The 23,742-nt window shown below is 49.7% G+C and overlaps 1 protein-coding gene across 2 annotated transcripts in view; it reads left to right on the forward strand.

The window, feature by feature from the left end:
- Cntnap2 (contactin associated protein 2) overlaps positions 1 to 23,742 on the forward strand; it is a 1,898,037-nt gene that overhangs the window by 1,837,775 nt on the left and 36,520 nt on the right. The window contains exon 1 of one of the 2 annotated variants that reach the window (XM_078040735.1): positions 2,002 to 2,182. The exons of the other annotated variant lie outside the window; for it this stretch is intronic. The gene's annotated coding sequence lies outside the window, so the exon portion shown is untranslated. Of the gene's footprint in view, positions 1 to 2,001; positions 2,183 to 23,742 lie in introns of those variants that run through there. 2 annotated transcript variants of the gene reach the window in all.

Genomic DNA, 23,742 nt, shown 5'->3' on the forward strand with positions numbered 1-23,742 from the left:
ACTTGCTCCTGACTCTCATAGAACCAGTATCCAAAATGGAACATGTAAGAGTTACCGGTTTGACCTTAAAATTTAATCATTTTTTAGAAAATAAATCTTTTCTACACTTTCCAATATAAAACACTCAAGTCCGTTGCCAGAATTCCAATAGTGAGGAAAGAAACCCTGCTGGGCTTATCTTTGCTCACCCCTTGCTAAATATCCTTTGCATCTGTCAATCACGAGACCAGGAACATTCACTTCTCTGAGCATTGAAGTTGCCCCAGACAAAAAGGATCAGTCTCTCTCCCACAGGTGGCTCTAGGGGTAAAACTAGGTAATACCCATGAAGGAGGCCGGCTGAGTAGCCATCCCTTATTCACTCATTGATTGGCTGCAGCGCCTGGGCATTGGACTAGGGCATTGGGCTAGGTTCTAGGAGATGCTGGAAGATACCATGAGAAAAACACTGGGCATTGCCCCTCCTTCATTCCAACACTGCTGCCCAGACAGCCCAGGGCCCCTGACCAGGTGGATGCTCTCCCTGTGCTCACTACCCATCCCCCTCTGCCCCTGAGTCTCCCGGGGCTTGACTGGAGCCCCCAGGGAAAGCCCTCACAAACCCAAGCAGCTTCCTCTGACCCTGGTGGCCTGCCAGCCTGCCTCCCAACAAGGGGCACCAGGCCACTTCCTCCCTGCACCTGTAGAACTTTCCTGTCCTAGAAACAGTGTTGCGCTGTGGGTTTGTGGTCCCCAAAGCCATCTTCCCATCACTGACCCTTGTCTTCTTCAAAGAATGGCCAGGGAAGCTCCTCAGGCATGCAGACTGTCTGACCCAGCTCTGGGCCGACTGTGGAGCCACATTGGGAACACTGCTCTCAGCTACCACATCTGTCCTGCTCTCAGATCCGCAGGCGTTTTTCTCTGCTGCTTTGTCTATGACCTGGCCCTTCTTGCCTGCTTCTGGCCCACAGCCTTGCTACAGATCTTTCTGGTCTCCTGCATGGAATCCATACTCTCCACCATGGAGAACAGAGAGGGAATGGGTCTCTATGTATTGTGCGAGGCAGCTGCTGACCCTGCACCATGCAGAGGATGCCTTTCACTGGACACTGACCTGTTAAATTCCAAGCTCATGGCTGGTTTCTCTGCGGTGAATAAGCTTAATCACGCCCCTGCAGGGCCTTCTGAGATGAAGGAGAAAGAGGCTCAACTGACCTCAGGGACTTAAAAAGTCCTTAAACTTGATTAATTTCAATCTCTTTATTATACAGCTTCAGCATGTCCTTAAAGTTTACAGACAGTAAAACTCACCCTCTTTAATGTAGAGCTATATTAATTTTGACAAACACTCATATTCAGTGCCACCCCTGTAACCAACCCAGAACAATCCCATCCGCCCCTGGCACCTCTGGAGTCAACACTCCAAATGTCCCTCCCCCCCCACCTCCCCCCCCCCCCGCCAATCACCCCTTAGACTTTGCAAACTCTTGACTCTGATATTGCCTGGTAATTTGGTAGGGATCAGGGGAAGAAGTCATTGCTACTGGACCCCAAGGCACAGCCTCTGCTCTCGTCTCCCCTCATCTCCTTCCCACCACCCCTGCCTCCTCTTGCTTTGAGAAGCAACACAGAGATGACAGAAATCGACTTGATTGTAGAGGATGCCAGAATATTCAGATGCTTCTAGAGAGTGTGGGCTGACTGAACCTTCCCAAAGGAGAGTGCAGAAGGAAGGGGCAGAAGAAAGAGAACAGCAAACAGCAGGAGGGGCGCCCACCCAACCAGAAGTGGAGTGTTGGAGGTAGCCAGCATCTCTGCATGGAACCTGGAGGGCATATGAGGCAAACATCAGAAGAGGCACTCTCTTGTGTGTTGGGTGGGGGTCTGCAGGTTCAATCATATTTCAAAAGCAAAACAAAACTCCAGTCCATGTATTAGGCTTCTCCCCAGATACTGTAGCCTGGCTGCCTCTGTACAGTCAGATCTGCTGCCAGAGCCCAGGACTCCGCTCCGTGTTTTCCACCCTCCCTTCACCTGCCTTTCAGTAGTCCAGAGTTTGATCCTTCGAGGTCGGAGCAGCCTGCAGGAATTCCAGCTGCAGGCGACAAAGGAGGGTACTAGGAGCTTCTGAAGTCTGACTGGCCAGTGGGAAATCCACCTGCAACGAGGGGCACACCTGAGCCAGGGCTGACAGGCAGAGGCAAGTACTGCATGCCGGCAGGCTCCCACCCAGATGGGAGAAAGAGGGAGAGCGCTGTGGTGTGATGGACGGGTGCTGGGACTGGAGGGTAGCTCTCTGCCAGCACTCTCTGGGTTAGGAGACCTCGGATGCTCCATGTCATCTCTGCAAGGTTGGGTGTTCTCCAGGCACAGGACCGAGTCACTTAGAGTGTCCGGGTTCCCAGTAGCAGAACCACCAATGCTACATCGCAGGGTGGCCCAGCAGGGAGCCAGGGAAGGGAAACCTGCTCTGTGCAGCAGCGTGGGTGCGCGCGAGTGTCGCCTGAGCCAAGCTGAGAGTTTCGTGGTGTGAACTGTGAAACGTGTGAGAAGGGTTTTTTATCCTTGCTGAAAAGTAAGGGCTTTCTTTTGAATCTGGACCGAGTTTGTGGCCATAACGAGGATGGTAACAAATGATAGTAAGTGCTTTCCAGAAGTTCAGACACACACCCCGAACAGGAAAGTACCCCCCCAAAAGGAGGAGCCTGCTTTCACTCTCCTTCAAAATATACCATCTCTTCAATGAAACAGCGGGACTCATATCTTGAAGGAAGAGAAAGCATGAGCAGGGCTCCTAGGAACGTAAGGTTAAATCTAGAGTAATTGGTCCTAGTTATTCTGCCTTTTTTCAAGGAGGAAAAGTAGCATCCAGTGGCTGGTTTGGTCTTTCCCCTTTTGAAACTTAGCACACTGCTCGGTTTTCCCTGAAGAAAGCTGTCATTTTCCGCCTTCCTGTTTGGCAGATGGCTCCCAGGACTTGCTTTCCCCCTTGGTGACTGGATCCCACTGGCAGTCGGTGGAGAACGGAATTGATTCCCGCTTTCTCTGTGCCTAATAGCGAACCCTCACCCTCAGCACCTCAGAAGTTCACAGCCTTCTGAGTCAGTGCGTTTCTTCCCACACCCTCCATTGATGGGCATCGTTAACCACAGAAAGGCAGCTCTCCCAACAAAGGAGGCTGAGAATCAGGAATTCATGATTCTCCAGATCACTTGGGGCTTCTCCACCTGATCTGTGCAGTGCTGGGTGGGAGGGAGGCAGGGACACAGGAAGGGTACTCAGCTTCGACTCCACACCACCTTCCCTCCTCCCAGGCCCAGAGGAGTCGGCCACCCTTTGTAAGGTACAACCGGAAGCTCCCCAGTACCATCAAGTTCCTGTCACAAACAGGAGCCATGGGCACCCCTCCAGGGGTCCTTTCTTCTGAATCTTTCCGCCCACCAAGCTCTAGTTTCTAGCCCTCAGTCACATCTGATCCAGGAATTGTATGAGCATCACATTGCTCAGTCCCCACCCTGAAGACATGTACCTGGTGGCCAATCAGGATGGGAAGGAGCACAGCCTAACTTGGGAAGGGCTCCCTCCGTGTTCTCTCCAGGCCCACTCCCTGGGTGCCCTGACCAGACCACACCAGTCGTTTGAAATGCTCAAGTTCACTGCATGTAATCTACTCAGAAGGATTTCTTTCCTTTTAATCAATATCTGAGCTGTGCCATCTAGCCCCAATTATTTGAAAGGCTTTTTTTTTATGTGCAGCTGCTGAAAATCAGCAAAAGAGCTAATAATAGCCAACTTTTATCAAAAGTTTATTGTTTGCTATTAATTATCAAGGGGTTTCTGTCCATAGTGTTCCCATTAATTCTCACTCCACTCTTAAGCATTACCTAATATCACCCCCATCTTACAGATCAAAACAACCAGCTTCCTCAGAAAGATGCAGTTAACTAGCCCAATATCATGTACCCGCCAAGTAGGGAGAAGAAGCCCATGGGTCTATTAATCTCCTGGTCTCTCCATGTTAACGCTCTTGCCCTAACCTTTTCATTGCCAAGACTTCAGGGCTCAGGATAAGTTTGAAATAAAATGTGCAGCCTGGATGCTGTCTCGCTAGTGAAGGGGTGAACGGCAGCCTAGACAAAGCGCATCGGAATTAGATGAAACCGCTGTTTGCTGCCAGGAAACACCAACTCCCCAGAACTTCACCGCACGTTCATCGGAGTGTCTGGTTTAGTGAGAGACGGCCCAGGAGGATGAGAAGGGGTGAGAGGAGAATGTCCCCAGGGCCCCCAAACAGGGAGTCTGTGTTCCAGAGAACTGCAAGGAGAGCAGGGATTAATGGAGCAGTCTAACCCATGCATTTGATAGGGAAGAGTGTTTTATGTTTTTAATTTCTTCTCCTCCTTGGAGGCAATCAAGCCTCCAGGTTATTTCTGCGTGAGGAGGCTGGGCCCCCCATGGAATGGCCCTTCAGTGGCCCTTCAGCTGCTCTGTGCAGTGGTTTATCCTGCCTTCAAAACGGACTCCACCAGCCTCCCAAGGGGTCGAGCAAATGGGAAACAGTGGGAAGTCACCACCCTCCCGCCACTTTCATCATTTTAAAACTCCATGTTTCTGAAAACCGGCCTCCACTTCCTTTCTTTCTAACCCAGGGGGTGGTTTGGGGAGTGAGAGGCCAGCTGAAGGCCAACATGTCTGAACTTTTAAAAATTCTTTAATGTTTAACATGTCCTCATTCATAAGTACCTCCTGACTTCATAGTGAGGCAAGTTCTGTGGCTTCAGAGGCTCGGGATGCAGCCTCCATCATGCATTTCCTCTTCTGAAACCTTCCTGTCCGTGCAGACACGCACGAGGAGCTCGATGACTGCACCGCTCTCTACAAATAATCATAGTCGAGTGCATTTTTGTCTTCTAGCTCTGTTTTCATCTTTCACCCAGGCAGAAGTGGTGATCATTCCGACAGCTCAGGCTGACCTTAGTTGCATCCTGGGAAGGACGTGAACGCCGCAGACAGGGTGGTAGAGGAAGGGGAGGTCTTAAGCACTTAAGTCAGCACATTTAGATACAAAAACTGTTTCCATCAAAATGTTAATTCTAAACCTTTCCCAGGTGAATCCCTTCAGAGGACACAGAGGGGGTTTCCTGAGGAGTGGAGATTCAACTTGAATGAGAAAGGTTCAGAGAAAACCTCTTCTGGGGAAGGTAGCCTGGGAGCCTCCTGGCTGCAGCCCCGCCCACCTTCACCCCCAGTGAGTTCTCCCAAAGGTGCACTGTTCTGCTGAAGCCACGCTGGCCACGTCCTCCCTACCTGAGAACCTGTGGGGACAGAGGCCTGGCTGGGTGGAGTGAGGTCTCTGGACTCTACTCCTCAGCTGGGCTGTCCACTGTCGGGCCTGTTTCCCCACCATCTCCCCATCTCCGCCAGAGCCCTCCCCGCCAGGTCCCACAGTGCACTGCCGTCTTATCTCCTCCTTCCTTCCATTCTTCAGTGGTCAACAACCTTACTGTCCCTAGCAACCATGGCCTCCTCGTCACTCTCCCTGACCACCTGCACACAGCATCCCAGCCTCCGGGATCATGTTTCACTTATGTTCCAGTGTCACCTTCTTCCTCAGCACAGGGACCGGCCATGCTCACTTGCCATCCTTCCCCACCGGCTCCCGTCTTCTCTCTGAGCATGTCCTAGCACGCAGCAGTTGCTCTATGAATCAGTAATTAATTAATTTAACGACCAGGATTTCTTTCCCCAGGTTTATATAAACCATAACTCAGAGTGCTAAAAGCCCTTTTAGATGCGACCCTCAGGTACTGTGGGGAAATGGCGTTAAGTCTGCAGAGGCACACACCTGTCTCCATTTCACTGGAGACCATGAAATGATAACTTCCAAAATACATTTTTTTTAAAAAAAAATACTTTCCAAAAAAGTACCGACTGGTAAAATGACGACTAACAAAATTTTGAAGTAGATTCCTAAAAAGAGGATGGAAAGAGTTGGGGAAAGAGTCTCGTGATGTGCGCAGCCCAACCTGAGTTCCCCGGTATCAAGCCATCCCAAGGGAACGACTTTTCTCTTTTCATATGCAGGTTCCAAAACTATAGGGCCGTGGGGAATACTCAAGATTACAGATTTGTGACTCGGGGTGTGTTGTGATCCGTCTGGAGTTGTAGCTTACAGAGCAGAAACTGCACATACCAGGCTACAGACAACTGATCTTAACTGAGCTACAGACAATTGATTCGAATCTAATTGTACCCCCCAGGAGTGTCATGGGTAAGAGTGGTGTCCCGGGGGCAAACGTCGTAAAACCTCATCAAGTGGCCTGGATACAGCGTTTCTTGGTGTCAACATATCTCTGAAACAGTCTGTTATGGTTGTGTGTCGGGTGCCACATGTTGTATGCTTCTTTGTGACTCAAAAGCAAATCCTGAGTTAGTCGACAGTGGAGAGAACAAAGCCAAGTCAAAAATTGGTTGTCTGAAATTGTCTTTGGAACAGCAGGAAGAGGGTTGATTGATGAGTCCACGTGTGTCCAGGTCTCTGGGGGCCTTCGCTGACCCCCCTTTCTGTTACAGAAACCTCCCCCAGTTTTCTTCTCTTTCCTTGGGCTGCTTTATTTTTCCTCCTCGCACTCCTCACTCTTTGCAGTCATCTTTTCAAGTAGTTTTCGAGGTGTGCCTTTTGTCCTTTCCTCCTGAGAATGTGCTGAGAATAAAGAGAGCCTTTCCCAAGACTGAGTCTCGGCGATCGATGCCATTCCTGCTAATCATATTTCCAGGTGGGAAGTCAGGAGGGCCAGCTGACATGGGAATGAGGGAATCCAACCGGGCAGTAACAGCATATGGGGAAGCACTCTGATGATCAGAAAATTGTAATTAAATGTAAGCTATCGTCATTATTTTAAGTGGCTATAAATCCAAGCCAAAACCGATAAAATGGAATTATCAAAATTAAATATAAACTCATGCGTTTAGGCTCAAAAAATCAATCACACAAGTCCAAGATGAAGAGGCTTCAGCACTGGCCAGAGCCAGGAGAGGGTGATCCTTGGACTGCCTGGGGAGGGGGGTTGGGGGGGGGACACAGGGTCCCCAGTGGCTGAGCCAATGCTAGGCATCCTTGGAATGTCATCTGTTGAAGATGCCATGTCATGTTGTGAGGTGGCCAGTGGACGGTCACCCTTGGAGAACAGTAATTGGAATGGATATAGCCTGCAGGCAAGGGGACCTAGGACGAGACGGCTGCCTTTAACCTCCTGCAGCAGCGTGCACTGGAGAAGCGCCCTGCGCATCTGGGCTCAGTTGGACCCGCTGCCCTGGGGAAGGTGGTGGGCACAGGTCTTCACTGGAGATCAGGGTAATGACTGGAGCCCGGACTCAGGATCCAGTAGCTTTGTGCCTAGGCAGGTTCTGAGCTCGCTGTCCCTAGAGGTATGTGAAGATGAGCTTGTTGGCCGTTGGGCCAAGAACTCAGCAGTGACATGGACCTGACTTTGGGTTAGAGGCTGACCCAACCCGCCTGTTACTCCAGCTCGAACGTTGCTCCTCTGCTTGAAGCTTGGGTAGTCTCATTCTATCCTGCCTGGATTTTCCACTGGGTCTGACATCAGGTTGAAACGATACTTAGCATGCTTAGCAGCCCCTGTATCAACTCTGCTGGGCTTTGGGGGCCCCTTATTATTGTTAATTTAGTAATTCCCTCCCATCCCTGTCAATCTGCCCTCCGCCTAACGCAGAGCATGAGGGCACTCAGAAAGCCCCCCAACTCTCCCCCAGCTCTGTGCTGTGGACAGAGTCTCCCTCACCTCTCATGGTTTGCTGGTGAGTCTGAGCTCTCCCACAGACTCGAATGGCACCTAAACGCTGAGTGTCAAGTGACCACATGTTCCCTGAAAAAAAAAAAAAGAAAATGGAAAGAAAACCTCTAAAGTGCAACTTCTGTATGTTGTGTAAGGCATCCCCTCATTGTCTCTTCTGCACCTCAGAATTTCAACTTATTCAGAATGCATGGAAGTTCTCATTTCCCTTTTAATGGGACGCGTAAGGAGATTGCGATCCCTCACAGCCTGTCCCGCCTGTGATTGCAGACACGTCTGTGAATGAAGGAAGTCTGGTCCCTGAGAATCCGCTTTCATGGACTGTCTTGCACAGATCTGATAATACTGGATGGCCACCACTAATTTTCAGGTTTCATGGAAATCAGGGTAAAATCCAATAATGCTTCACCCAGTTTCTCTCCCAGAAGTGACAAAGAGAGAAAATCAGCCACCCAAGGTAAAATGGTGGAAAACCTCCTCCGTGAGACGTTTGGGAGGAGATGAGTAAGTGATGAGAGCAAAACTGCCCACACTAAACCCCATCACCCAAAACGTGGGTGGAGCCTCCAGGCTGGGCAGCGAGAACTGACCCCTGCCCATTGCTTTCCTGCCCTCCATACCCCACCTCTATCCACCTAAACCAAGGCCTCTTTGGAATATAGGAAATTGTCCACATTTTCCCCCCGAGTTACCAGAACTTTTGGAGGCTCGGCTGTCAGAGCCGCGGTGCCCTCTGGAGAGAGCCAGGCACACTGAGGTCGCGCCCAGCTCTCCCTTAGGCCCCCGGCCACTTGCTGCAAACACCCTGGTTGTTCACTGATTCAAACCTCACTCCCAGCTTTTTGTTTTCCCCTGTGCTATTCAGTGCATTTATGTTCTGGGTAAACTTTAGGAACTCTCTCTCGGGTCTCCTTGCAAACCCCCAGGGGAGCGTATCTGGGAATCGTGGCCAGGTGGCCAGTCCCCACACCCTTCAGCACTTGAAGTCTGAGCCTGTTTCCCCCAGAGGGGTCAGGGACGCTCTTCTGCACATTCCCAGGGAATAGGGATCCAAGTCCTCCCCCTGATGGTGAGAGGAAAAAAGCAAACAAAGAGGAGAAAACACGTAAATGGTTTAAATCGCTGATAGATACACTGAAGGAAATAAAACCCAGGATGACAGGCAGCGAGGGAGGGAGGAGGTGAGCTCTCTAAAAGGACTTGAAGGATGTAAGGAGAGGGCGTTAGTTTAAAAGGAAGAGCAGCAGCGAGGAGCTGAGGCCCGACAAGGCCCGTGTTTTCCTGAAGAGACGGAATATGGGGAAAAGGCTGAGGTCAGAGAGCAGGGAGCAGGTGGTTTATAAAGGAAAGACCTCCCGGACCTTGGCATGGCAGGAAGTTTGGATTTTATTATGAGTTGAATGAGAAGTCAGTGGAGGGTTTTAAAATTTCACCTGGACTCAGTGTCGTTAAGAAATGGGAAAAGTGTAAGTGGAGGCAAGGAGGCCAGAGGGGGGCCTCCACCAGAGTCTGCTGGAGAGGTGTGGTGGCTTGAGCCAGAGGAAAGTTAAAGGAGATGGGAAAAAAAAAAAAAGCAGATCTGGGATGTCTTTTGGAGGCATAGCTAATGCACCTACTGATGGATTAGATGTGGGGAGTGTGGAAAAGGTACAGATGCCCCATTTATGTGTTAAAGCTGAGGCTCAGAGACTAAGGAATTTTGCCTTGGGTCATAAAGCTGTACCTGGACTGCAGTCTGACTCTGTAATTCCAAAGGATGCTTCTCTTTTCTGAAGGAAGAGAGGATAAACTCCCGAGCCTCTGGTCTTCTGGTGTAGATCTCGTGACTCTGTGAGGCTGCTCTGTAGGAGACAGCGTCTCACGTCTGTTCAACCAGCCAGCCAATTTGTGGTTACTTGGAACCGTCACTGTATCCAGCAGGGTGGATAGGCTCTCTGACACTCGGTATTTCTAACCACAAAGTGCACTTCAGCCCAGTTCCTTTCAAAGGTTGTCTAATTTTCCGAACCCATATTCTCTAGTCATATCATGAATTATTACAGGGGCCCCAGACAGCAGATCAAGCCTGTCTCCTGCAAGGGCTCTCCGTGCAGTAACACGTTCCAGTTTCATTTAACTGGTGGGTGTAGACCAGGTGTTCTCTGAACTCTCCCTGTGAGCTGTGAATGCGATGAATTTAGATCTGGTTCCCCTGCAGATTGGCTAAGTCACTCAGAAGGATCCTGTCACCTCTGAACTGTGAGATGTCTCCGCCCCTTTCATAACAGGCCTGAGAACTGGAGAGGGGAAAAAATGAGAAACATGGATCCCACTGTTGTGGCTATATTTGCTCATCCCATAAACACTTACGAGTTCCCAGAATGTGCCAGAGACAGCGTGCCTCCTCCTTTCGCCAAGCCGCAAGACCAGAACTGTGCAAACCTCCCTGGTGGGGCTCAGCTCCTTCCCGCTCCCAGCTGCACAGGAGGGTGGGAGAGTCGCCCATAGGTGGATGGTCATGAGCCGCTTGAACTTCTGTCAAGGGAAGAGTGGACTTCAGGAGACAGCCCTAGTTGGTATGCACAAGAATGTGCAGGAGACCACGCAGACCGTGGAAGGACTGTGAATTTCATCTAAGAGCATCCAGATGCCACCCACAGGCTCTAAACGGTGGAGCGACAAGGCCCATGCATGTTTGTAAAAGAGCAGTCTGGCTGCAAGTGGACAGTGGATGGGAAGGAACAAGTAGAAATGGGAGACCATGAGGGAGACTGTGGCTCTGGACCGTCTTAAGGAACAAGGTGGACTCAGGCATGACGTCACGTTGTTGGTCAGTCGTTTCAAGAGACGATGAACGAAGACCCTGTTGGGGTGCTTCTGTAAAACATGGGTGATCGTCTGCATGGACAACTTACAGAAAAGGGGTTTAGAGGATTGTGTCCCCTAGGAAATGGACTTGAACTGTCTGGTGTGAATGAAAGCTAGAGCCTGGGTGGGATCCGTGTCTGGGGCAGAGCTGGAGGGCGTCCTGCTCATCCACTCAACCCCATGGTTCTGGGGGAGAAACTGGTCCTGGGAGCTGGGGGAGGGTCCGTATCTCACCTAAGGTCAACTGCAGCGTTCAGGTAGCTGCAAAGTCAGGATAGGAAGGCAGCCCTTGTGGCTCATGTCCAGAGGATGCCCCTCCATCCTGGGCTTTCTCCTGCATCACTCACACACACACACACACACACACACACACACACACACACGGGCAAAGACGTGGGCTCCTCGCCAGTATCTCCCTCAGCTCCCTTTCTCCAGGTCACCTGCCCTACATCTTAGGGCCACCTGCCATTACATCAGTCCCCTTATCCTCTGTCCAGATTCCAAGGGAAGAGAAGTGATTTTGAGAACCTGTGATCCAAGTTCCCAAAAATGTTTTGCAATATAAAGAGAGCTGTTCAAAGACCATGTGAATTTTGAAAGTAAATATTAATAAAGACCTTCAGGAGAGCCTGGGGCCCTCCTCTGAGCCCAGGCAATCAGCAGGAAGGCCCCCAGCAAGAGGAACCATTGGGACATCTGTAGGTAATTGGCAGTTCCTCTGAGAAGGTCCACTGAAGAGGTGGGAGTTTCTTTTAAGTATCCTCATTTTCAGAGATAATGAAAATTCTCTCTCTCTCTCTCTCTCTCTCTCTCTCTCTCTCTCTCTCTCTCTCTCTCTCTTGCTCTCATATACACACACATCAGGAAACAAAGAACAAATCTGTACAAACTTCAAATGTCAATGTTTTATGTTTTAACTGAGATAGCTATTACACAGGTGTACATATTCAGCAAGACTCATCCAACTGGACATTTAAAACAGGTTACTTTGGTATATAAGTTATGCCTCAGGGAAGTTGATTCAAACAATCAAAAGTAAGCTGAAAATTCCGATTTTATACTCCATTAGTATTTTTGTGAAGCTTCTGGTATTGCTATTACCAAGAATTTTCATAATTTCCTATACTGGAACTAAAGTGTGGCTAGGAAATTGACTTTTAATCTTAATTTCATGTTATTTTGAGATAAAAGCAGTGCACACCTCAGAAAAGCCAATTGTATAACCCATAGCCTTGTACCATTTGAAAAGTCAGGCAAACCCAGGAAACCCAAGCACTTGGTGGCCAACCTAGCAGGTGCCAAGATGTATTCAAGGAGGCTACTGTGTCTTCTCAGAAACTAAAAACAGTCTTTGATTTTAAGCCTGTCATGCAAATACTATCATCCAACATTTTGAAGCAAACCTTAGTTCCAAGTATGTCTTTTCTGTCACCTTTTTTTCTGGTTTCTCTTCGTGACGAAGGCACGCTCTTCTTTGAACTATTTGTCTAGACAAGTTCCAGACAGGGCCAAATCGTCTAGCTCAGGTGGGACAGAGACCATCCCAGAAGCAGCCCAGGAAATCATTCTGGGCGGCACTTAGGCTGCTGCTCCAGGACACGGCATGAACACTGAGTTCCGCTGGGGCGTAGGGGACAGCATCCTGCCTGTGCACCGTCCCCGTGTCCCCTGGAGCTGTGCTCGTGAGTCCAAAAGGAGAGGTCCGGCAGCCTCAGCTTGGCCCTGGGTGAGGGGAGTCTGTCCTCCCCTCCCTTCCCTGGACAACTTCCCAGGCAACTTCTTTTTACCCAAGCTCCTCCATGTCAGACCCACCAAGTTCTGAAAACAGCCACGTCTTCCTTATGTCCCTTTCTTTCCAATGCCACCGCAAGCCCCCAGAATCAGCAGCCTACCCGCCTGGAGAGACGGTCATACTGTCAGCGTGGACCACAGGCTGACCCCCGCCCTGGACTCCTTCAGTGGCCCTGGCCCCAGGCTCATCACATGCAGACTTCAATGGAGGCAGGGACATCCTTACTGACAGGACAAGACAGGACAGAACTCCAAAAGCTCAAGACTGACAGAAAGGAGGAAGGTGTGGCTTCAAGGAGACTCCTGTAAAGCCGTTCTGGTCAGCTCTGGCTGAGAGGTAGTTAACAGACACTGGCATCAGTAGCCTCAGGGTTCATCATCACGATCCCGACTTCTAGAACCTCGCCGATGCCTCCCTCCGTCAGCCCCAGCTGCTCATCGTGGACACACACCGCCCAGACCCTCCCGATGGTCTTTCGGTATTCGGAGCATTAAGAGATTTCATTACAAGATCATTTCCTCTGGCATCTTCTTCTATGTTCCCTTCAAAGTGTTAATTGCATTTCCTGTCTGTGATTCCATGTAAGCCCACACCACGATTCCCCCTCTACTAAGAAATAAGCTTGTTGCCAATATTTACCCATCGGCTCCCAGTTATTCGTGGGCTTTCTAAACCTAAGAGCACAATACAGATGACACAGAGCTCCCACAGGTGGAAACCACTAGTAAATATTCTGACTCAAAGTTTATGGATCCCTTTGGTGTTCCCAGGGGCTGCAAATCAACATCAATTTATCTGGACTCATATCACTTTGCTTCCAGAAGAAGCTTACATACTTGGATAATGAAGTACTGTGTTGTACAATTAGAGGGGAACGGGATCTAACACAGGACTGTCTGCGTCACTACAGAGAACCACACAAAGAGCCATTATTTGTGGCTATAAAGCCATAGTGCCAACAGACACAGTGGCACAGCTCTGCAATCCCAGCAGCTCGGGAGGCTGAGGCAGAAGGATCACAAGTTCAAAGCCAACCTCAGCAAGTTAGTGAGGCCCTGTCTCAAAATACCAAATAAAAAGGGAATCCCTGGTACCAAAAAAAAAAAAGACCTAGAAGGGCCCTCAGGACCAGCGATGGGTGTTGGTAGCTTTGATTCCACTCGCTACACCCTGAAACAATACTTAACAGAGCTAAGTTAAGTATCAGGTGTCCTCATCTATAAACTAGAAGAATTAATGCTTTCTGTTATTATTTATTTTGAAGGGGTAACTAGGTGTGTACAGGGTTTGCACACTGTAATGACACTTGTGTTTTCCTTGTATTCATCGTTTGAACCTTTCAACACTTTTCCTGTTTCAAACACACCATCAACTTCCTTCCATCTAGACTCTCTTCCACTTCACTCAGCACACGACCTTCCCGCTCATAAAGTCAGCTGTGAAGGACTGAAAGAGGAGTGTATCATAAAAAAGGCCATGTGCCCCCCCAAATTGCCAAGCTGCCTTCAGCCATGAACTCACAGCGACCGAGAGCTTCATCATCAGGATGAGTGACAGGCGCGGAAAGCCATGGTTCCAGGCAGGTCACCCTGCAGCACCCGGCTCCTGGCAGCTGATGCCCCTTGGCTCTTTTCCAGCTTACCCAAGACCCAAGAGGTGCATACGGAAGCAACAGAGCCCCCTCGAGAGAGCCCCAACCTCTGCTGCCTATGAACAAGCAGTGACTTCTATGACGTTTATCTTCCCAGTCTGGTACTTCCTGACATGTATCAGCTTCTCCTCCTCTTTGCCAACCCACAGACAAATGGAAAGTCAGATTTGACAAAATCCTCATTTATAAATGAAGTCTTTGCTGACACCCTACCTTCTCCCATCACCTCAGTCAGACCCTCTCCCCTCACTCAAGGCAGCTGCCGAAATCTCCCAGCCTGACCCTCCACATTCTGCATCATCTCTGATCTGACTCATCAGTGTCAACAGATCTGACTTACACATCTCAAATTAAACTCTTCCCATGCTTGAAAATTTGGGGTTTAACCATAATTAATAACAAATCTAGGGCTGGGGATGCAGCTCAGTTGGTAGAGTGCTTGACTTGCATGCACAAGGTCCTGGGTTCGATCCCCAGCATTAAAAAAAACGAATCTTAAGAGGTGGTCCAGGGCTCACCAAGTCCAGGATAAGCTGGTCTGAAAGATGAAGCACTGTGCACACATATCCCAGGACACCTTCCAGCTTTATCCAGCTCTGCCCAACGTGCCCAGTGGTTTCCTTGGAGTGTTGGAGTGGGGTGTGTCCGTCTGTCCCTCTCCCTTCTCTTTTCAAGTTGTAGCCTGGTTCCAGGACGGTTTCAGTTTTCTGTACAACCTGATCCCCCGCTCCACCAGGTATCCGTAGCCGTCTTGTCGCCGTGGCAATGTGCATCCCGGCCTTTATCGTGTCTTCCCAGGTTTAAAGCCTTTCTTGACCATGAGGTCCCTGCAGCAGCTTGTACTTCAGCTGTTTCTCCGCGCCTCACGGTACCTTTTGTCTAGGAAATATTAGCAAACACTCCCAATTTCAACTAAATGTGGGCACGGGCAGGAAGCAGGACTAAATGTGCACACAGAATCAAGTCAGTTACTTTCCAGTCAGCGTGTGTATGAGGAAAAATTAAAACGACTGTGCAGAGAAGCGGGATGTTTATAAACAGGAAAAGCGCGTCTCCATTCACCCCCGGCCTGTGGAGGCCACGTTCCTTCCAGGTGCCCTACGTGAGGAAGGTACGAGAAGCCGTGGTGCCTTCTTCGAGAAGTTCACAGTCTAGTGGGGGAGAAAACCTGTGGCCACGTCGGTATAGCAAGCCCTGCTCCTCCTGCCTGTCGTGGGGAGGGTCAAATGGAAGTGCCTGGCTCAGCCTGGGGACCATCCAGGGGACAGACACAGAGTGGCGGGGGCCGGGGGCTGGAGGCTGGTCACTCAGAGGAGCACGTGCTTCCTTCCTGAGGTAGGCAGGGAAGGAGGGCAAGACCACAGCCACCAGGAGGCTAGGGTGAAAATCCGCAGGCCAGAGGAGTGGACCCAAGTGGAAGCAGGAGGAGAGCATTGGAGGACTTGGAGGTCCAGTGTGTAAGGAGGACGGCTCTTGCCAGACCAGGTAGCTGGCCTGCACCTTGTCCCAGCAGGGCATCCCCTGGGGGGGTCACATGCTAACAGGTTGTCCTGGCTGGAGAGGGCCACAGCGGGGGCTCCATACTCTGGTTGAACTTTCTGGAAATAGAACGGAACCCCTTTATACTCTGGATTCAGCCTCCTGGTATTCTACTTTCAAGACCTGGTGAGGAGCACCTTGGAAAGGGGCAGTCAGAGTCGGGGAAGAGCGGGGATATTTAGCGGCTGCAGGTGTCTCCAGGGGGAAATGAGGATGTTAATAATAGCGCCTGTGTCCCAGAGGCGCGGAGGGGTGTCAGAGGTCCTTGCTCCGCGTGCCACCCTGTGGCCCAACCAGGCTGGTCCTCCCCAGGCCCTGCAACGCTGGAACAAGGAGTTTTTCAAGAGAGCTTGGTTGGGAGCCGTGTATGAACTAGGGATATTGTTGAGCCATTCAGGCAGGGAAGCGGCTTTTCAGGGAACTCCAGGGTGAGACTCCCTGGTTCAAAAAGCCCCAGATCTTACAGGCACCCTGCCTTAGCTCACAGCCCCAGGTTCCAACACAGCCGTCCAGAGATGGGCGGAACCTGCCAAGCACCAAACAACCTGTTTTTCCCCACTCGATCCGGTTTCCCCTGAAAGGCTCCCTACCAATCCCTGCACCACCAGAAATAAAGCAAGCTCGGGACGTTTCCTCTCCTGAGGGTCAGACCCATCAGGTCTGCTCAACCCATCATTGCCCTTGCTCTTAATGTCTATATTTCTGGTCTTCTGGGTTTATTTTGTGGAACGACTTTCTTAGTTTTTATTTTGCAGCCAGCCCACACCTCCAACGGTTAACACGCTCCCTCCCCACAAAAGAGTTTGTTCACAAGGTGGCCAGGCGTGGAGGTGGGAGACCCAAGTCCAAATCCAGCCCCCTGGGGGTAGAGTTTGGGGATCTGTATTAGATGTAAAAACTGGTGGTCCCAGGCCTGGGGAAGGGCCGTGGAGGTGAGGTGGTGGGTGGTCTGCGCATGTGTAAATCTTCCTGGCTCCTCGTGGGATGCGTGTTCCGAAAAAGGCAGCATAGGTGGTGTTTGGGGCCCCTTAAGGCCAACAGGTCAGACCCTGTGCAAGCTGTAGTTCCAAAAGCAGTCCCCCAGCCTACCGCACATAGAACCCCAAGTCAGTGGAGTGTTCCTGAGCAAGGGTTAGTAGGAGACTAAAAACAACTCACCTGTGTGGCCTCCAACACCAGTTACTTTTTAAAAGTCAGCTGACAGCCGGTGAAGCCAGGGGTTGACTTGGGTTTCCCCTCGGTGTCAGCCCTGCCTAAAACGTGCACAGGACCTCGGCTGACACCGTCGGTGCCGTCTTCCTGCACTGACCCACTGGGGAGGAAGGAGGAGGGCACGAGAAGGCCCCTGGCGCCTCTAGCACCCTTGGTTCCTTCTTGGGGACTCAGAGGGACAAAGTCCTTCTCCTCCAGCCTCTGGCTTGCTGGCGGTCCTTGGTGGTCTCGGCTGGGGGCAGCATCGCTCCAGTCCCCGCGTCTGTTGTCCCTTGGCCTTCTCCCCGTGTTGGTGCCAGGGTGTCTTCCTCTCTTCCCATAAGGACACTAGTCCTGGTGCCCGAGCCCTCCCTTGTCCAAGATGACCTCACCAAATAAGGTCCACTCTCCTGCTGTCTCCATCGTGTGATAAAAACAGTGTCCCAGCAAGGCCCCAAGTGACAAGAAAACCCATGAAATACATTTGGCGGGGCCAACACATCCTTTACGCTCGGGGGGCAATGCCGAGGGCCCATGGTACTTTTAAAGCCCCACAAAAATGTTTTAATTTCTTTTAAAAATCAGAAATTGAAAAAATGAACAGTCAGGTGGAAGGAAGTTATGTTTTGACATAAAATATCCTTGTATTCATCATTATATGAATACGGTCCTCACATACCATTTTTGATCATTTGTCCTGGAGGAAGGAGCCCTTGGAAGCAAAAACACGCAGACCCACGAAAGCCACCCTGTGACCCTGAGGTTGGGTGGCGTTTGCTTCACTGAGAAAGCCTTTTAGACATGTGTTCAGCTAGAATACTGCGATGAAAGTGAATGAAGCCCTGGGTTATCCAGAGAAATGTCTTTTCCCCAAGACACCGAGGATTCATGGTGACACATTTTAGAAGAGAGAGTCGTGTGATTGCCCCATAAGATCTTTTAAGCTCTGATCCGCTTGGAAACAAAGCACACACGGAGAGAAAATGACAATCAGTGCTCAGAAAAGGCATTTCTTCAAGGTGCCCGGGCCTCTGTAATTTGCACCTTCTGAGGTGAAGATAGAAGCCGCTGTCAACGCTGTCAACGTGCTCAGGCAGCTAGAAGAGTGGAGCTAATGACAGGCCCAGAGGAGGCACCCTGCTGGGGAAATAAGCAAGCAGCTCGCGCCCTGGGAGCTGAAAATAAAGACCCCGAGAAAGCATTTCAGAAAGAGCCTTGTCTTTGGTTGAAAATAAAATAAAACCCACAGACTTCTAAGCCCTCAGCCCTGGAAGCCTCTGGCAGTGGCAGGTTCAGTGCCTGGCTCAGATTGCTTCCTCCTTTCTCATCTTTTGCACTTTGAATAGTTCTGAGCAATTAACAGTTCAGCGAAAGTGGACTGTCTGAAAGTTGGGATGGGGGGCAGCGGTTGTAGCTAAGTTAGTAATAAGTATTAAATGCAAATATAAGAGGGGTTCTTTGGAGACCTAGGAAGCTCCTAACTTGTGAGGGGTGACAATCCTCAGAAGGCCTCCTCTGGTCCTCTTTCAGCAGCTGGGTTAAGGCCTTCACTGGCAGAATGATGGTTGAGATGTTGAGATTTGAGGGCACATTTCCTGGGTTCACATGCGAGCACTTTCTAGCTAATTCCGGGTAAGGCACTTAACTTCAGAGAGCATCTGTCAAAATGGGTGGGAAATGGTCCCTGCCACAGCAAATTGCTGCAGATATTAATAAGAGGCTGTGTTTAAAATGCTCAGCAGGCATCTAACACATGACAATAGCTCCATGACCCTTCAGCCTTGCCATTAAGTATTCACTTAGGCTAAGACCTGAGGACAGCCAAGATCTCATAGTCAGGGTTCGAGAAAAATGTTGCTGCTCTTTTCTTTTGTTATCATTATCTTTGCTTCTACCTTCACTATGGTATAACAGTCACATTTCAGGGAAAGCCCAGAGCGGGCAAGACTTGGCAGGAGGAAGCCCAGGACACAGAATGGCCACTCCAGGCTCCAGTCCCTAAGCATGCAGACAGGGCTTCCAACCTTTGAGAGAGGTTTGCGTTGACCTGAGCGTCTTTCTGCTAACTCACCACACCGTCCAGAACCTAATTTTAAGTGTGGTTTGTTGTAAGATAGCCTCCTCTTTTAGAGGATTCTGAATTCTGTGAAAGAAAAAGCTTTAAGGTACAAGATTATATATAAAGATTTGCTCAGCTGTCTTTAAATCCCATTTGGTGACCCAAGATTTAAAATAAAAATAAGTAAAAAAAATAATACGGCTGAGGAAATAGCAGACTCCGAGGGGGATAATCCAATGAAGCCGGTTTGCAGGACTCTGCCCGAGCTCACTGCTCCTCCCGGAAACCCCCCTTCTAGTCCCGTCAGAAGGACCTGGGCTGCCCATTTCCAAGGCTCTCTGGCTCCCCAGGATGCTTCTGGGTCCATCAGCTGTTGTGACCTGCTGTCTCTGAGGTGGGACCCAGAACGGGAACACTGCCCTCTGGCTGGCTGCAGCCTAAACATTCCTCCTCCAAATCCCCCTGCACAGAGCCAGAGTGGAGCAGTCCTCAGGGCTGGGGCTCCTGCCCCACCTTCCAGCTGAGTGGCTTCAGCCAGGTCACTTAGCCCCTCGCGCTCAGCATTCTTTCCTGGACAACAGAAGTCACTGAACCCTCTCCTGGATGTTTGGTGGCCAGCACAGAGGGTGAAGTCAGAACCCTTCCCTTTCCTTACAGTGCCACCTACAGCTGTAAGGAACTGGCTTGTCCTTCCCCTTTTGATGGCTTGTCCCCTCTCTCTTTCCTAAGTTCCCCACCATCACCCCCACTGGAATGACACCCCGAACGCCCAACTCAGCACCACCTCGCTTCCCGGGCTGCCCGCCAACGCCCACCCTGGCTGGGCTGATCTCTGATCTCATACTTCCCCTCTGGTCCCACATCCCAGTTGGTTCTCCAGATTCATGCCTCAGAACAAGGGTAAACCCCGTCCCCCGTGGCGACCTTCCCAGTGTCTGACGGCAGAGATGGTGAGCTTGCTGCATCTGCTCCACACTAAGTGTCTGCGGGTCCTCCAACTCTCTTGACAGGCCGACCACTGCGCACGTTCTAGTTTCTCACTGCCATCTTGGCCCATGGTGATGCCACTCTGGAACTAATCCCAGGGGGGACAGCCTCAGGAACCACTCCCCAGATTAGAATCGACACTCCCTTCTTTTCTTCATTTAGCGATATGTCACGCTTGACTCCTGAATTACTTCTAGTTAATTGGATTGCCCTAGTCCTGGGGATGGAGAAGATTACATGCTGTTACCACTGTTATTGAAGGTTATGGGACGGGGGGGGGGGGGGAGGCCGGGAGAGACATTTTTAACTATTAAAAAACTAGGTATTTGTTTCTGCTAAACTTTGCCTTGTGAAACCTAGATCATCCTTTCTGCCTTTCAAAGTCCCTTTGGCACGTGATTCCGTCATTTCCTGCATAGGCACTCCTTCCCACCAGATACCACGCGGCACATTGGTCCACGTACCATTGATGTTTTTATCCATATTAATCAGATAATAAAAGTTCTGTTGGAGTGGATTCCACCCCATTGATCCAACTCCACCCACGGTTCATCTCATACTGCCCCGATCTTCAAAATACAACTCATGCTGTCATGAGCTCACATGTCCCTGTCTTCACGCAAAAACGTCACAGGAAACTTCACAGGATGCTCTGCTGAATTTTCACGGCCTCTGCAGTGTCCCCCAACCTATCAGCTCTTATCCCAATCTGAAATGATGAGTTGGCTTTAGAGGAAGAGAACAAGGTGTTGCAGGGAGAAATACATCTTTTATGTCCCAAAGGCCCTGAAGTCCAACTCTGGACTCTATCCTCTGGTGGCATCCATCCAGGGTGGTTGCAACTGTGAGTTCAAATTTACGTACAGATCCACCACGGGGGCTTCAGGTTCAGCCCCAAGTATTTAGACTTTGTCTTCAGAACACCATTTCGATCGGCATGGTCCCAAGAGTTGGACTCTGTGTCATTTATGTATCCCAGAGAGCCAATTAAGGGAACCCCAGCGCACTCCATGGAAACTGTTCTCCCCCTCTTTCTAGGGGTGCCTGGGAGGTCTCCTCGTCCTGGGAAAAGCATCCCTTTCTATTGATACCTCGACATCCATTTCCTGAAGCTCCAATCTTTACACTTCCAAGACACTGTAGTCCTCAGAGGACCTTTTCCTCTTGGGTGAGACAGCTTGAGAGACCTCCTGGGACAGGGGTGACAATACAAGTGAGAACAAAGGAGGGAAAGGACTCTTCATTTCATCAAATCATTCCATTTGACGTTACCTGGAAACTCAGGAGTTCGCCAGCACTCTGTTCTAGCCCACGTTTCTTTAGGTGCTAGGAAATGTATGAGGTCAACGCCCTCCTCTGGGCCTTTTCTCCTTACCCAAGCTCCTCGCAGCTCAAGGAGTTAGCTGAGCCCCTGCTAGCCCTGGCTGGAAACCCGCTAGTGGCTTGGAGAGAAATTAAGGAAAGGCTTGAAAGCTAGACCACTCTTTCTTAGGTTCTAGTTACAGCTTAACCTGACTTTGCAAACCTAAAACAGCAACAAAGGAAACACTTCCGCAGAAACAGGGCACACACACACAAAGAAATCATTTTCTGTATTACACTTCAGTTTGACAATTTTCTGGTACTAATAATTTTAAAAATGCAAAAGCAAAAGCGGAATAAGCCCCAGTGAGTAATTCAGTTCATTTTTAGCTCACAGGAAACTCCGTCCTCACATGTGCGTTCTGCTTTGCCGTAGCAAATAGCTAGGACCCAGAGCGCACATCTACCCTGATGCTCAGAGCTCAATCAGCCCTACACTTCCCATGAAGTAAGTCACAGCTCTGAGCTCTGGATTTGACTGACAGGTACGCCCGATTTTTCTGAGAGATCACATTACTTTCAGCAAAGCCTGTTATTCTTAGCCCTGAAAAATCCCGCAATGTAACAGGGCACCTTAGGCTGCAGAATGGGGCACCAGCTCCTTCCAGGCTTTCAGTCTTCTGTCTGACAACTTGAAATATACAGAAAAAAAATGGGAAAATAATATTTTAGATATATGTTCTGCACAATGCAAAATTTCTAGTGTTTGGGAAACATCTAAGGGACTCTGACTTCTCTTTTTAGCAATGTTCTTGATGCTATGTAATTACAACCGTATTATAAGATTAACCTACGATCATAATAAGCTTTCTGTATTCAAACTAGACTTTAGGAATAGGAATGACAATTTCAGCCTATTTTGTATCCCCTAAAAACTCTGGAATGGTGATAAGTTGGTACCAATAAAAGTGTCATGCCCTACCTTTTTGCAAAATGTTACCGTAGGCTAGAACGTTCACGTGAAGATGGTTCCTTATATTGTTATCTCAAACAAATCATCCAGTTTTATTTTATCAATCCTTAGGAAAAGTAAAAACAACTGATGCATTTGTCAAGGAGCAGAGATTCTGTTTCTCCTGCCCCTTTGTAATTGAGTTAGCCCCTGCTGAAGGTCAAGAGCAATTTAAATTACACCTGCATATTTTAGTCGCACCTGCCTTTATCAGAGAGAAAAGTATCCAGCGACAGCAATGAAATTTCATCAGTGTCTTTCCCTAAGGGACTAATAAAATGTCTTCGTACCTAATGGTAAACATCACCTATGTACATGGATGTAATTCCAGCTGTGTACCTTTCGATAGTCAGCTGGTCAAAAACTGAAGCCTGTAAGAGCAGGGGCTCCCGTGGAACCTAGACGCCAACATCCCTGCTGCTTCTCCTCTGATCACTTTAGAACCGAGGATGAAGTTTAATTTATTTTGCTTTTTTCAGATTATGCTCTTGGGTGTGTGTCTGTGTGTGTGTGTGTGTGTGTGTGTGTGTGTGTTTCCCATTTATCTATTCCCCTGATCCACTGAGGCCCCTATCCATACTGCTATAGCCAAATGGAAATGGAATAGAAAACTGTGTTCAGCCCCATGAACCCACAGCCAGCTCTTTCCCAGTGGAGGCCCAGATGCGCAGCCCTGACCCTGGGAGCCATGGTTTGGGTGCTTCTGCCCAGCACTCCGCACCATGATTGCAGGTGCACATCAGGAGACTCCTCACCAATCCCATTTCAGTCTGAGTTTCCAAGAACTATCTAGAACATCACCCCGGCAGTGATTTCAAACCCACTCCCTACCCCTTCTGTCGTGCCGTGAAAGCACTGCTCCACAGCTGGGACCTGGGAGGTGTGGACAGGTGGACTCTCAGCTCCAACAGTGTCCATTTCAGAGCAATACGTCATGACCGTACCCATTTTCAGTGAAGACAGGCAGATTTCCAGGGAATCGTACTCCTGGAGATAACACACAGTGACCTATCATCAGACCCCCTCCTCTTTCACGCTCCATACCTGTTTGCCCCAGGAGGCTCACCGACAGACTTTGACCACAGTGAACTGGCTGTGTCTGAATTTCCAGCACTTGCTCCCATCCTATGCAAGCAAACCCTCAGTGACTGTTAAATGTATGGTTTGGTTATGTCTGTTCCTGCTGGTCCTGGGTGACTCCAGTAGGGGCATAAAGGCAGGCATCTGAGGAGGGAAGGAAGACACAGGCCAGGTGGCTAGAGCAGAGAATCCAGGGGAAGCCACTTTGGGCTCTCTCTTCATGAACTGGAACCCCTGCTGCTCTAGGGTGATACACGCCTGGTACCCTGTGAATGGAGGGGCAGAGGGTGGGCTCCGTGAGAATCAACAGAGGCTCCTTAAGGGAGATCTCAAGCGGTTCAGAGGAGCATCAAGTTCCTCCCAAAAATGTTCCCTCAAGCAGTCTTTTGAGAATCAGCCCAGTTTTTCCATATTTTTATTGGTGCATTATAGTCGTACAAATTGATGGAATTTGTGGTTACATATTCGTACATGCACATAGAATAA

The sequence above is a fragment of the Ictidomys tridecemlineatus genome, chromosome 2 (assembly GCF_052094955.1).
Source record: "Ictidomys tridecemlineatus isolate mIctTri1 chromosome 2, mIctTri1.hap1, whole genome shotgun sequence".
In the NCBI taxonomy this organism is placed as follows: domain Eukaryota; kingdom Metazoa; phylum Chordata; class Mammalia; order Rodentia; family Sciuridae; genus Ictidomys; species Ictidomys tridecemlineatus.